This window comes from Tachyglossus aculeatus, chromosome X1 (assembly GCF_015852505.1).
Source record: "Tachyglossus aculeatus isolate mTacAcu1 chromosome X1, mTacAcu1.pri, whole genome shotgun sequence".
Taxonomy (NCBI): domain Eukaryota; kingdom Metazoa; phylum Chordata; class Mammalia; order Monotremata; family Tachyglossidae; genus Tachyglossus; species Tachyglossus aculeatus.
In genome coordinates this window covers 98,317,430-98,330,852 of record NC_052101.1, presented here as the reverse complement: position 1 = coordinate 98,330,852, position 13,423 = coordinate 98,317,430, and the positions used below count along the sequence as shown (strand labels likewise).

Genomic DNA, 13,423 nt, shown 5'->3' with positions numbered 1-13,423 from the left:
GTCCTACTGAGGAAAAAAGTAGATAAGCAAAGAGGAAATTAACAAACAGACTGCATTGAGCCATTTCCTATAATAAGAATCATAATTATGGTACTTGTTCAAGAGCTTACTATGTGCCAAGCATGGTTCTAAGTGCTGAAATAGATACAAATTAATCAGGTTGGATTCAGACCCTGTCCCATATGGGGTGTATACTCCTAATCCCCATTATGCAGATGAAGTAACTGAAGCCTAGAGAAGTGAAGTGACTTGCCCAAGGTCACACAGCAGACAGATGGCAGTGCTGGGATTAGAACCCAGGTTCTTCTGACTCTGACGCCCATGCTCTACCCACTAAGCCATGCTGTTTCTCAGTTGCTCTAAGCTCAGTCCTGACCAACGTGCAAGTTCGGAGAAGCTGGCCACCTCCACCTTCTACTGTGGCTCAGTGGAAAGAGCCCAGGCTTGGGAGTCAGAGGTCATGGGTTCCAATCCCGGTTCTACCACTTGTCAGCTGTGTGACCTTGGGCAAGTCATTTCATCAGGCAGAAACTCCTCACCCTTGGCTTCAAGGCTCTCCATCACCTCGCCCCCTCCTACCTCACCTCCCTTCTCTCCTTCTACAGCCCAGCCCACACCCTCCACTCCTCTGTTGCTCACCTCCTCACCGTGCCTCGTTCTCGCCTGTCCTGCCGTCGACCCCCGGCCCACGTCATCCCCCTGTCCTGGAATGCCCTCCCCCGCCCCACATCAACCAAGCTAGCTCTCTTCCTCCCTTCAAGGCCCTACTGAGAGCTCACCTCCTCCAGGAGGCCTTCCCAGACTGAGCCCCCTCCTTCCTCTCCCCCTCCTCCCCCTCTCCATCCCCCCGCCTTACCTCCTTCCCTTCCCCACAGCACCTGTATATATGTATATATGTTTGTACGTATTTATTACTCTATCTATTTTACTTGTACATATTTATTCTATTTATTTTATTCTGTTAATATGTTATGTATTGTTGTCTGTCTCCCCCTTCTAGACTGTGAGCCCACTGTTGGGTAGGGACCATCTCTATATGTTGCCAACTTGTACTTCCCAAGCGCTTAGTACAGTGCTCTGCACACAGTAAGCGCTCAATAAATACAATTGAATGAATGAATGAATTTCACTTCTCTGGGCCTCAGTTCCCTCATCTGTAAAATGGGGATGAAGACTGTGAGCCCTTCGCGGGACAACCTGATCACCTTGTATCCTCCCCAGAGCTTAGAACAGTGCTTTGCACATAGCAAGTGCTTAGTAAATGCCATTATCATTATTATCATTCTACAACTAATCGCAAAGACCCAGTAGCCTGGAAACCCTAGGGATATGTCAAACCGGGGCCCGATGCATTTTCAGATCTAGTTGGGCTCCAGCTTCTTACAGGAAAAACCAGAGCAACTATCTGAAAGTCCCTGGCCAGACCCAAAGGGGAGATGTCAAAGTTTCCTGAAAAGCCCCCTGCCAGCTTCTAACATTGTGACCCACACCAGCCGGAGCCAATGATGTCACCGTACTCTCTGTGCAGAAATCAGACTTCAAGGAGCCAACATTGGGCAAGAGGGAACAGCAGCAACAGTGCCAGAGGTGAAAGAATTCTCTTTCTGGGATCCCCCAAATCCCATGCCTAGTTCCTTTGGAGAAATCAGAGGGGATCCTGGCCAGGGGACCAGCTTTTGCTGGATGTGCAGGGCTGATGTTCACCTACCTGGTTCTTGAGCCAGCTGGCCAACATGCCGGCCTCTGACACGGGAAAGAGGGACCGGGGGGTTCCTGGCTCTGAAACATACAGTTTGGCCCTACAATGCAATTTCACTGGGGACGGGGTTGGGGGAGGTATTCTGTCAGTCTCTCGGCCTGGATTCAAGTACTTAAGATAATGGGAAACTATGTATAAAATGTGAAGAGAGACTCATTCAAACCAGGTGTTCACGGGGCCCACAGGAGCAGAAAATTCAAAACCTTCAACAGACCTTGGACACCACTCCAAAGCAATTCTTTGCCAGCACCTCCAAACAATGTTCAACGAGAGCCCATGGGTGGGGAGGAGGGGGCACAAAGGAAGGGCTTTGTAGAGACCTATTTTATCCCCTTTAGCTCTATTTTACAGACTCACTCCTAGGCAGAACTGTTCTGAAAGAGAAACGTGGGCAAGTAATAATAATAATAATAATAATGAGGGCATTTATTAAGCACTTACTATATGCAAATCACTGTTCTAAGCGCTGGGGAGGGTACAAGGTGATCAGGTTGTCCCCCAGGGGGCTCACAGTCTTAATCCCCATTTTACAGATGAGGTAACTGAAGCACAGAGAAGTGAAGTGACTTGCCCAAAGTCACACAGCTGACAAGTGGTGGAGCTGGGATTTGAATCCATGACCTCTGACTCCAAAGCCCGTGTTCTTTCCATTGGGCCATGCTGCTTCTCCAAGCATGTTTGTCTGAGCAACATGTTGCTTAGTAATATGCATCAACATCAGTAGTATGCATTGAGTGCCTACTGAGTATGAATTGTTGTAACTAGCACTTGAGAGACTACAACAGAAGTAGGATTCCTGATCAATTGCCCTCCAGGAGTTTACAATATAAACGGGTGGATGAAAGAGAAAGGGATTTACAAATTAGTTGGAATAGGAGGAAGGAAAAGGATCAAAGCCCTATTGAGAACTCACCTCCTCCAAGAGGCCTTCCCAGACTGAGCCCCCTTTTTCCTCTCCTCCTCCCCACACCCGCCACCCTACCTCCTTCCCCTCCCCACAGCACCTGTATATATGTTTGTACAGATTTACTACTCTATTTTACTTGTACATATTTACTATTCTATTTATTTTGTTAATGATGTGCATTTTGCTTTAATTCTATTTGTTCTGACGACTTGACACCTGTCCACATGTTTTGTTTTGTTGTCTGACTCCCCCATGACCTCTGACTCCAAAGCCCGTGCTCTTTCCACTGAGCCATGCTGCTTCTCTACGGAGAAATATGGAGGCAGACGTTGGCTTCACCCAAAGCTCTCCAGACCTGGGTCCCTTGAGGGGCTGGCTCCCCATCCAAGGGAAAGACAAACACATTGAAAAATGAAACTATTCAGATGCCCAAGAGTCAACAGCCGAGGGCCTGTTGCTAGTCGAATCTGCCCTGGCCAATAGCCACGGTAAGAATCCAAGATGTAAACAGACTGGCCAAGATCTTGGGCCCACTCTGCCCTGAAGAAATAGTGTGTGTCTGGGGCGTGGTGTTCCCTCCCCTTCCTGAATCCCCACCTCCCCCTCCCCAATCCAACATCCAGCCACCAAACACTGCCAGATAATCCACGCTGACCCTCTGCTTCCAGGGCCGGGAAATAGCTACTTCAGGGGGCAGGTGGATAGTCGTTATGAGGCAAGTCAGCTTTAACTGCTGAGGTGCTCGATCAATGGTATTGACTGAGTGCTTACCTTGTGCAGAGCATTGGACTAAATGCTGGGGAGATTACAGAGCAACAGAATTGGTGGACACATTTCCTGCCCACAGTGAGTTTACAGCTTAGAGGGAGAGAGACTGGAAAATAAATTATGGATATGGACATTAATGCTGTGAGGCTGAGGGTGGGGTATCAATCAATCAATCAATCAATCGTATTTATTGAGCACTTACTGTGTGCAGAGCACTGTACTAAGCGCTTGGGAAGTACAAGTTGGCAACATATAGAGATGGTCCCTACCCAACAGTGGGCTCACAGTCTAGAAGGGGGAGACAGACAACAAAACAAAATATATTAACAAAATAAAATAAATAGAATAGATATGTACAAGTAAAATAAATAGAGTAATAAATACGTACATACATATATACATATATACAGGTGCTGTGGGGAAGGGAAGGAGGTAAGGCAGGGGGGATAGAGAGGGGGAAGAGGGGGAGAGGAAGGAGGGGGCTCAGTCTGGGAAGGCCTCCTGGAGGAGGTGAGCTCTCAGTAGGGCCTTGAAGGGAGGAACAGAGCTATCTTGGAGGATGTGGGGAGGGAGGGCATTCCAGGCCAGGGGGATGACGTGGGCCGGGAGTCGACAGCAGGACAGGCGAGAACGAGGCACGGTGAGGAGAATAGTGGCAGAGGAGTGGAGGGTGCGGGCTGGGCTGTAGAAGGAGAGAAGGGAGGTGAGGTAGAAGGGGGCAAGGTGATGGAGAGCCTTGAAGCCGAGGGTAAGGGGTTTCTGCCTGATGCGGAAGTTGATAGGTAGCCACTGGAGATTTTTGAGGATCTGTGCTTGATGGGTACAGATCCAAGCGGAAAGTTGATGCAAAAGGGGGAAGAAGTATGGGAAGTGAGGGCTTAGTTGGGGGGGGGGCTATGTCCAGACATATGGACAGAGACACAGATGGATGGATGGACAGACAGATGGATGGATGGACAGACAGATAGACAAATGGACGGATGGACAGACAGTGGATGGACAGACAAACTGATGGATGGACAAATGGACAGATGGAAAGACGTACGGCAGATGGACAGAGAGACTGATAGACTGATGGACAGTCGGATGGGTGGCCGGATGGACAGTTGGACAGATGGGCAGATGGACAGTTGGACAGATGGGCAGATGGACAGACAGATCTGTCCAACTGTCCATCTGGCCACCCATCTGACTGTCCATCAGTCTATCAGTCTGCCCATTTGCCGTACGTTTTTCCATCTGTCCATTTGTCCATCCATCAGTCTGTCTGTCTGTCTGTCCATCCACTGTCTGTCCATCCGTCCATCTGTCTGTCCATCCATCCATCTGTCTCTCTGTCCATATGTCTGGACATAGCCTCCCCCAACTAAGCCCTCACTTTCCATACTCCTTCCCCCTTTTGCATCAACTTTCCACTTGGATCTGTACCCATCAAGCACAGATCCTCAAAAATCTCCAGTGGCTACCAATCAACCTATGCATCAGACAGAGTCAGACGGTCGGATGGACAGACAGACAGACAAATGGATGAACAGATAGTGGATGGACAGACTAATGGACTGATGATGGATGGACAAATGGACAGATGGAAGGATGTACGGACAGATGGATGGACAGACTGATGGACTGATGGATGGATGGGTGGGCAGATGGACGGAAGGACAGATGGACAGACAGATGGTAGGAAGGACAGCCAGATGGATGGACAGACAGATGGACAGATGGACTGACAGATGGATGGACTGGCAGACGTACAGACTGATGGTCAGATGGATGGGTGGGCAGACAGTTAGATGGACAGATGGTTGGACAGATGGACAGACAGATGTACAGATGGACAGGCAGAAGGAAAAATGGATGGGCAGATGGACGGACACACTGATGGATGGACAGATGGATGGACAGAAAGACAGAGGGACAGCCTGATGGACAGACAGACAGTCTGACAGACAGACCGACAGACAGGAGGATAGGCAGACGTACTGGTGGATGGACATATGGAAAAACATAGAGATGGAATGACTGACAGACTGATAGATGGATGGACAGACAGACGGACTGATGGACAGAAAGATGGACAGATGGACAGACAGATGGACAGATGGACTGATTGGAAGATGGTTGGATGGATGGTCAGAGAGGTGGATGGACAGTTGGACAGTCCAATGGACAGATGGATGGACAGATGGACAGATGGACAGGACAGATGAACAAATGGATGGACCGATGATGGACGGGTGGGCGCACAGATGGATAAAGGGACACACAGATGTCTCGGACAGACAGCATGTGGATGGACAGACTGATGGACTGATGGATGGACAGACGGACAGGTGGAAGGAAGGATGGATGGACAGATGGATGGACTGACACACTGATGGACTGGTGGAAGGGTGGACTGATGGGCAGGTAGACGGACATACGGACAGATGGAAAAACCTATGGACCAAAGGATGGACAGACGGACAGATGGGTGGACAAAAAGACGGACAGATGGGCAGATGGAAATCAGATGGACAGATGGATGGACAAATGGACTGGCAGATGGATGGAAGGACAGACTGATAGACCAACGGACAGATGGGTGGAGAGGACGGACAGGCAGGCAGACAGATGGATGGACTGATAGATGGATGGACATACAGACCAAGAGGACAGATGGACAGACAGACGGACAGACAGATGAACGGTTGGTCAGACAGACAGGCAGATGGACAGATAGATGGATGTAGGAGAAATGGACAGCCAGACAGATGGACTGACAGACTGATGGATGGATGGACAGATGGACAGGTGGGCAGACATTCAGAAGGAAGGACAGATGGATGGATGCTTGAATGGATGGACAGATGGTTGGATGAACAGGTGGTTGGATGAACAGATGGTTGGATGGACAATTGGACTCATGGACGGACAGACAGATGTACAAACAGATGGACATATGGACAGACAGGTGGACAGACAGATAGACAGTTGGATGGACAGAAGGACAGATGGATGGACAGATGGTTGGATGAGTGATTGGACAGTTGGACAGACAGGCAGACAACCATATGCAAAGATGGATGGATGGATGGATGGATGGAAGAAAGGATGGGCAGAAGGATAGATGGTCAGACAGATGGATGAATGGTTGGATGGACAATCAGACAGATGGATGGACAGATTGGCAGACAAATGGACAGATGGATGGGCAGAAGTACAGACAGACAGAAGGACAGATGGATGGACAGACAGACTGATAGACTGATGACAGATGTAGAGACAGAGAGACAGACATTCAGACAGATGGATGGACAGACAGATGGATAGACAGATTGATGGATGGACAGACAGTCAGACAGAGGCACAGTCAGATGGACAGAGAGATGGTTGGATGGACAGGCAGATGGATAAATGGATGGACAGATGATGGATGGACAGTCAGATGGACAGGCAGACAGATGGATGAACAGGCGGACAGGCAGAAGGACAGATGGATGGACAGACTGACAGATAGACAAAAGGACAGATGGATGGACAGATGGATGGATGTACACACAGACAGAAGGATGAACAGACAAAAGGACAGACAGATGGACAGACAAATGGACCGATGGACTGACAGATGGACAGGCAGCTGGGCAGACCGATTGCCAGATGGTCAGACAGATGGTCAGACAGACAGATGGACATTTGGACAGTCTGATGGACAGATGGATGGACAGATGGACTGACAGACAGAAGGACAGACGGACAAATGGATGGACCATGGGGGAGGGGAAATCACATCATAGCAACCCTTGATTCAGTCAGAATTAATGGGTTTTGGGGGAGTGATGCCTTTTGATACACACCTCTTTGAAAATAAGTTGTCACAGTGAGCGCTACTAAAAGATTTTATGCCCTTGTGACACATGGTTAAATTTCTGTGCGTTAAAATATGCTCGGTTCTGCCATAACCACATTTTCAGGACACATTCTGGCTAAAGCAGGGTCCAGACACGTTCTTCCAACAAGATAAGCCTATTCTCAAAAAAACCCCACTCATGTCTATGTGGGAGGTGGTGAATCCAGCAAGTACCCTGGGGCAAGTTTGCCTTAACACAAGGTTTTGCAAGAACATTGCCTTTGCATCATACGAGAACTGGGGGTAGTGGAAAGATCCTGAAACCCAAAATACCCTGAGGTCCACAATACAATAAGGGTCAGGCAAATGCCACGTGCGTGCCCAAAACCGTTTCTTCCTATGCCAAATCTCCTGGGCTAACTGGTGAAGTGTATTATACCAGAAGAGAGATATGTGGAAGGAAGAATGCCCCCAAATTCTAACATCATGCTATATTCCAAATGGTGTCATGAAAACACAGGTCACAGCAGAACAAACCTGGGGCACAGTTAATTGTTTCCTTCGTATGCTGTGCTCTGGTTCCATAGCCTTATCGACTATTTCAAATCCTAGCTTTCTAATGCAGTCTCCTAATGAGGATTAGGAAACTGCCTTTTCCAAAGGAATTTTTTTAAAAGGGTAAAATACTAAAGGAAGCAAAAAGCAGATGCACTGTGCACCATAGACGACTACAGGACACCTGGCACCCTAAATCCCAGATTTGATTTGTTTTCTGGGACTGAAAAACAAAAACGGCAAGCTCCCAGCATTTACAAAGGAGTTTACAGAATGTGTCCAAGATGCCCTAGTTGCCTGATGCTTTTGTCATAAAATAAACAGAAACTAAAGAATGAAGCGAGACTGTCCTTAATCATCCACAAAATGCATTGCCTTTGAAAAGTAATTATGCCACCCCGGTGGCAACAATGTGCACAATATCACTTCTGACCAGTTTTGAAAGAATGCTAATGAGATTATTCCATGGGGCTGAATGTTGTGTCATCAATTCCATGGGGGAAAATTGTGCAAGTTTTGATGATGCAAAGAATAGCCTGTTTCTCAGATATACGAGATAATGTGCTTGGTCCTTGATCCAGATATAAATGGGATTTCTCCTGTCTCCAGCTTCAACTACCAAGGTTGATAAGGCCTCCAATGAAACTTGCAAACCCTGCCTGGGCCCCTAATCCTGATCCAGAATGTCTATTAGTCTTTGGATTTTTTTTTCCAACAGGGTTCACACTTTCACGTGTCCCTCTCTTTTCCTGAAATGTATTTTTTATGGTATTTATTAAGCCCTTATTACATGCCAGCCACTGTACTAAGCGCTGGGGTAGAAAATAATAATAATAATTATTATGGTATTTGTTAAGCACTTACTATATGCTGAGCACTGATCTAAGCACTGGGGTAGATAACAAAGTAATCAAGTTGTCCCATGTGGGGCTCACAGTCTTAATCCCCATTTTACAGATGAGGTAACTGAGGCCCAGAGAAGTTAAGTGCCTCGCCCAAAGTCACACAGCTGACAACTGGCAGAGCCATGATTAGAAACCATGTCCTCTGACTCCCAAGCCCGTGCTCTTGCCACTAGGGCATGCATTAGATACAAGGTAATCGGGTTGGACACACTCCATGTCGCACATGGGGCTCATGGTCTTAATCTCCCATTTTACAAATGAGAGAACCAAGATACAGTGAAGTGAAGTGACTGGCCCAAGGTCACACAGCAGATAAGTAGCAGAGCCAGAATTAGAACCCAGGTCCTCTGATTCCCATGCCCAGGCTCACTCTACTAGGCCATGCTGCATCCCGAAGATCTTAAAATGACATTAGGTAGAACAAACAAGCTTCCTTTCCTATCATTACCAAAATCTCTACACTCACAGTGGTTTGGGTTGGAAAAGAAAGCAGAGAAGAGGAGGGGAAATGTTTGCAGACTGGATCAAGCTCCCCCTACTCTGTATCTGGATAATAATAATTGCACAGTCCTGTTCCAAGCACTGGGGAAGACACGATGTAATCAGGTTGGACACAGTCCTGTGGTGAGCCCACAACAACCTGCCTTATTAGTGACTGTTTGTGATCCCGTGAACAACAACAAGGAGCACAGAGGCACGCTGAAGCACCGGGAGAAGCAGAAGCAGTAGGAGAGCGGCACTTGAAAGCAGTGGAAGGCAACGGTACTTGGAAGCAGAAAGAAGAAGCATTGACCGAACAGGCTTCTTTGACCACAGACTGGTATTGGACCCTTCGTGGAGTGGAGTGAGTGAATGTGTGTATGTGTCACTTGCTTTCACACTGATAAAACTAAGTAAAAACTATCCACGGTAACCTTGGTGATCAGAGGTGTGGCTTGATTTTACTACGTGTCACCAAGGCTCCCCTGGTCCAGGAAGGTCCTAGTTGGTATGAACCGGGTGCTCGCGACAAGCCCTGTCCCACATGGGGCTCACAGTCTTAATCCCCATTTTACAGATGAGGCAACTGAGGCACAGAGAAGTGACCTGCCCAAGGTCACATAGCAGACACGTGGCAGAGCCGGAATTAGAACCTATGTTCTCTGACTTCCAGGCCCATGCTCTTTCCGCTAGGCCATGCTGCTTCTGAAAATAATGGGCTTCCCGACCAGCACTGGGAAGCCTACTAGACAAATTCAAAACAGAGCGGCAGCACATCCGAAGGAGTTGGCCAGAAGACTCCAAAAGCTAGGTAGCAAAAGCCTTCTCAATAGACACCTGTGTCCTCTTTGCTCTTGCCATTTCATGGCAGAAGGGAAAGGGCACATCTCTTGCTAACTCCTCAACTTCTCCCTCCCCCTTCAGGTACCAACTCTGTTATACTGTTTAATGCAATGCTCGGCACACATGAGCACTCAGTAAATACCACTGATTGATCGACTGACTGACTAACAGGGTTTTCTCCCAACACTCCTTCCCAAGAGAATGGACAGGCTAGGTTCTCTCACCCTGGCACCCAGTATAACACAAAAGCTGTTTTTCCCGTAACAAAGCTCTGATCTGTACTCCAGCAAAAATATAAAAAGAAACTTAATATTAGGAGCAGATCAAAAACCATTACTCATCAGGATACCTTATGTCTTTCAGGCAAGTCATTGTGCTACGGTATAGAAAAATGTAATCGAGATCTATCACCACCAAAACCTTGTGGGGCCCAGAATTGATTTCCAATTCTCCAGACAGACTTCATTCTGGTGGAGTAACCATGACCCATGAGTAGAGAAGCAGCGTGGCTCAGTGGAAAGAGCACAGGCTTTGGAGTTAGAGGTCATGGGTTCAAATCCCTGCTCTGCCAATTGTCAGCTGTGTGACTTTGGGCAAGTCACTTAATTTCTTTAGGCCTCAGTTACCTCATCTGTAAAATGGGGATTAAGACTGTGAGCTCCCCGTGGGACAACCTGTTCACCTTGTAACCTCCCCAGTGCTCAGAACAGTGCCTTGAACATAGTAAGCACTTAATAAATGCCATCATTATTATTATTATTATTATGAGCCATTTGTTTTCCAGTCCCTAATTTTCGGCTACCAAACAAACCCAGTTGCCACTTCGACCACAGGAATCATCACCCAGAGGCACAAGGCCAACCTGTCCCACCAGAGTAACAAAGAGCAACAGTCATCGCAGGACCCAGAAAGATCAGGGATGAGCTGGAATGGCAGAGCTAATAAAACCTGGCTGGAAAGTGAACTTTCAGCCATTTTCCAGCCTGCATTAATACCCCAGAAGTCAAGGGATCACCAGGGGACACAACCAGCTGCCATGAAGCACGGTGTTTCAGAATGGGAAGGTTCAGTGGGGCCCCTCACCTATTGCTCCAGGATTTCCACTGCACCCATTCCTCACCATTCCCTTCTAATTGAAGCCTCAGACAGAGAGTTACTGCATCTCACCAGAGGCAAACACCAAAAGTCCACTACTACAGTACAGCCCACCAGGGGACATTTGGGAAAATATTTCTCCCTTCCCACTCCCCCAATCCCACACACATATGATGTTAGTGAGAGACGTTTGGTGCTACCTCTTTCCCTTACAACTCCTGTTCAAGACCAATATCCTGACCTGGAAGGATCATCAGCTCAGGAATCTTCTCGACCAGAAGGCAAAATGTAACTGCCAAACAGGTTCTTTGAAGCGCTACTTCTAGGATTTGTGGATGCTGGTCAAGACGCGAGGCCACATAGACTTGGAAATCATATCATTCTAAAAATATTTTTCTGCTCTTCTTGCTCATACCTCAATGACCAACACTGGCCAGTGTTAGAGGAGGGAAGGATTGAACCTCTTTGGTTTCCTCCAGGTGGACAGCCCATAAATTCATTCAATCATATTTATTGAGTGCTTACTTTGTGCAGAGCACTGTACTAAGTGCCTGAGAAGTACAAGTTGGCAACATATAGAGACAATCCCTACCCAACAACGGGCTCACAGTCTTCCCATTCAACTAACCTGATGGACTGTCCACATGGGTGGCATCAACTGGGTAGTAGTTCCATTTCTCACTCCTCCTGACCCCCACCATGAACTGGACAGAACTAGTCACTACAGATCAATGAATGGCATTTTATAATTCAGGAGCAGTGTTGTCTAGTGGATAGAGCCCAGGCCTGGGAATCAAAAGGACCTGGGTTCTAATCAGAGCTCTGCCACTTGTCTGCTCTGTGACCTTAGTCAAGTCATTTTACTTCTGTGTGCTTCAGTAACCTCAACTGTAAAATGGGGATTGAGACTATGACCCCCACATGGGACAGGAACTGTGTCCAACAAAATTTGCTTGTAGCCACCCCAGCACTTAGTACAGTGTCTGGCACACAGTAAACACTTAACAAATACCACAGTTATTGTTATTACTGTACTAAGCACTTGGGAAAATAAATACAACAATAAACAGTGGCATTCACTACCCACAATGAGCTTACAGTCTGGAGGATACAGTTGGATAAAGTCTCTGCCCCCCATGGGGCTCACAGTCTAAATCAGAGGGAGTAGGATTTAATTCCCATTTTCCATATAATGTATTAGCAAAATCAGCTTCCAAAAGTTTCCCCAAACTGTTCCCTTAATCTGAATGCCAAAGAAAACACTCAGCTTTCTTAGTAGGACACCTCTAAACTACAAGATTGGATCATTTCAGTGGGTTCTTTTTCTTTTTAATACCCACACCATCACACTCTCTACATTTCTTGTCTTGTCTTACACTGTTGAGTCATCTCTGACCCATAGCAATGCCATGGAGACATCTCTCTCCATCTGCAATTGTTCTGGTAGTGGATCCTTAGAGTTTTCTTGGCAAAAATACAGAAGAGGTTTACCATTGTCTCCTTCCGTGCAATAAACCTGAGTCTCCACCCTCAACTCTCTCCATGCTGCTGCTGCCCAGCACAGGTGAGTTTTGACTTATAGCATATTGCCTTCCATTCACTAGCCACTGCCCAAGCTAAGAAATGAGTGGGTAAGCCTCTGCTTGACTCTCTCTCCCGTAGTCGAGACTGGTAAAGTGCTGAAAACTCTCCAGGTGCGACCCTGAGAGGGAATGCTCTACCTTTCCCTTCCCCTTTTTTTCCTTTAGATGATTAAGTTAAATCCAAATGTCCATTTTGCAAGATTTCAGTTGCTTTTGCATCCCTTTCCACCTTGTTCTTGCTCTAAAAGCAGAATTGCAGCACGGGCCTAAGTGTCTTGGGAACAGGGAATGTGTCTAAAAACTCAGTTGCATTGTGCTCTCCAAGCATCCAGTCCAGTGCTCTGCCCACAGTAAGAGCTCAACAAAAGCCACTGATAGATGAGCATTTAGACCCTGACAAACATTCAGGGTTTTAACCCCAGAAGGTACAATCCAGTCCCCCAAAGGAGAAATACCGCCCCACCCCCCGCACCCCATCTCCCTGTAAACCAATCCCTCTCTGACTTCTGGACACCTTGCAAGTGCTCCCAAATCATGGCAGGTGGCATTCCCTGTAATTGGTAAGTCAAAATGCCAGGTAACTAGGAGAAAAAAGGAAAGAACATCTTGAGTAACCTGAACCGACCTACCTTTGCGGAAAAGAAGTCTCACAAAAGCTTCCAGCCTGCCAATAGGTATTGATCATTTCCACATTCTGGA

The 13,423-nt window shown here is 47.3% G+C and overlaps 1 non-coding gene across 1 annotated transcript; it reads right to left on the bottom strand.

Moving 5' to 3' along the window:
- Positions 1-9,917: 9,917 nt before the first annotated feature.
- On the bottom strand, positions 9,918-9,980 carry LOC119920635. Its single transcript, XR_005448366.1, has one exon. It is a non-coding gene; the product is annotated as a U7 small nuclear RNA (small nuclear RNA).
- Between the last annotated feature and the right edge of the window lie 3,443 nt (positions 9,981-13,423).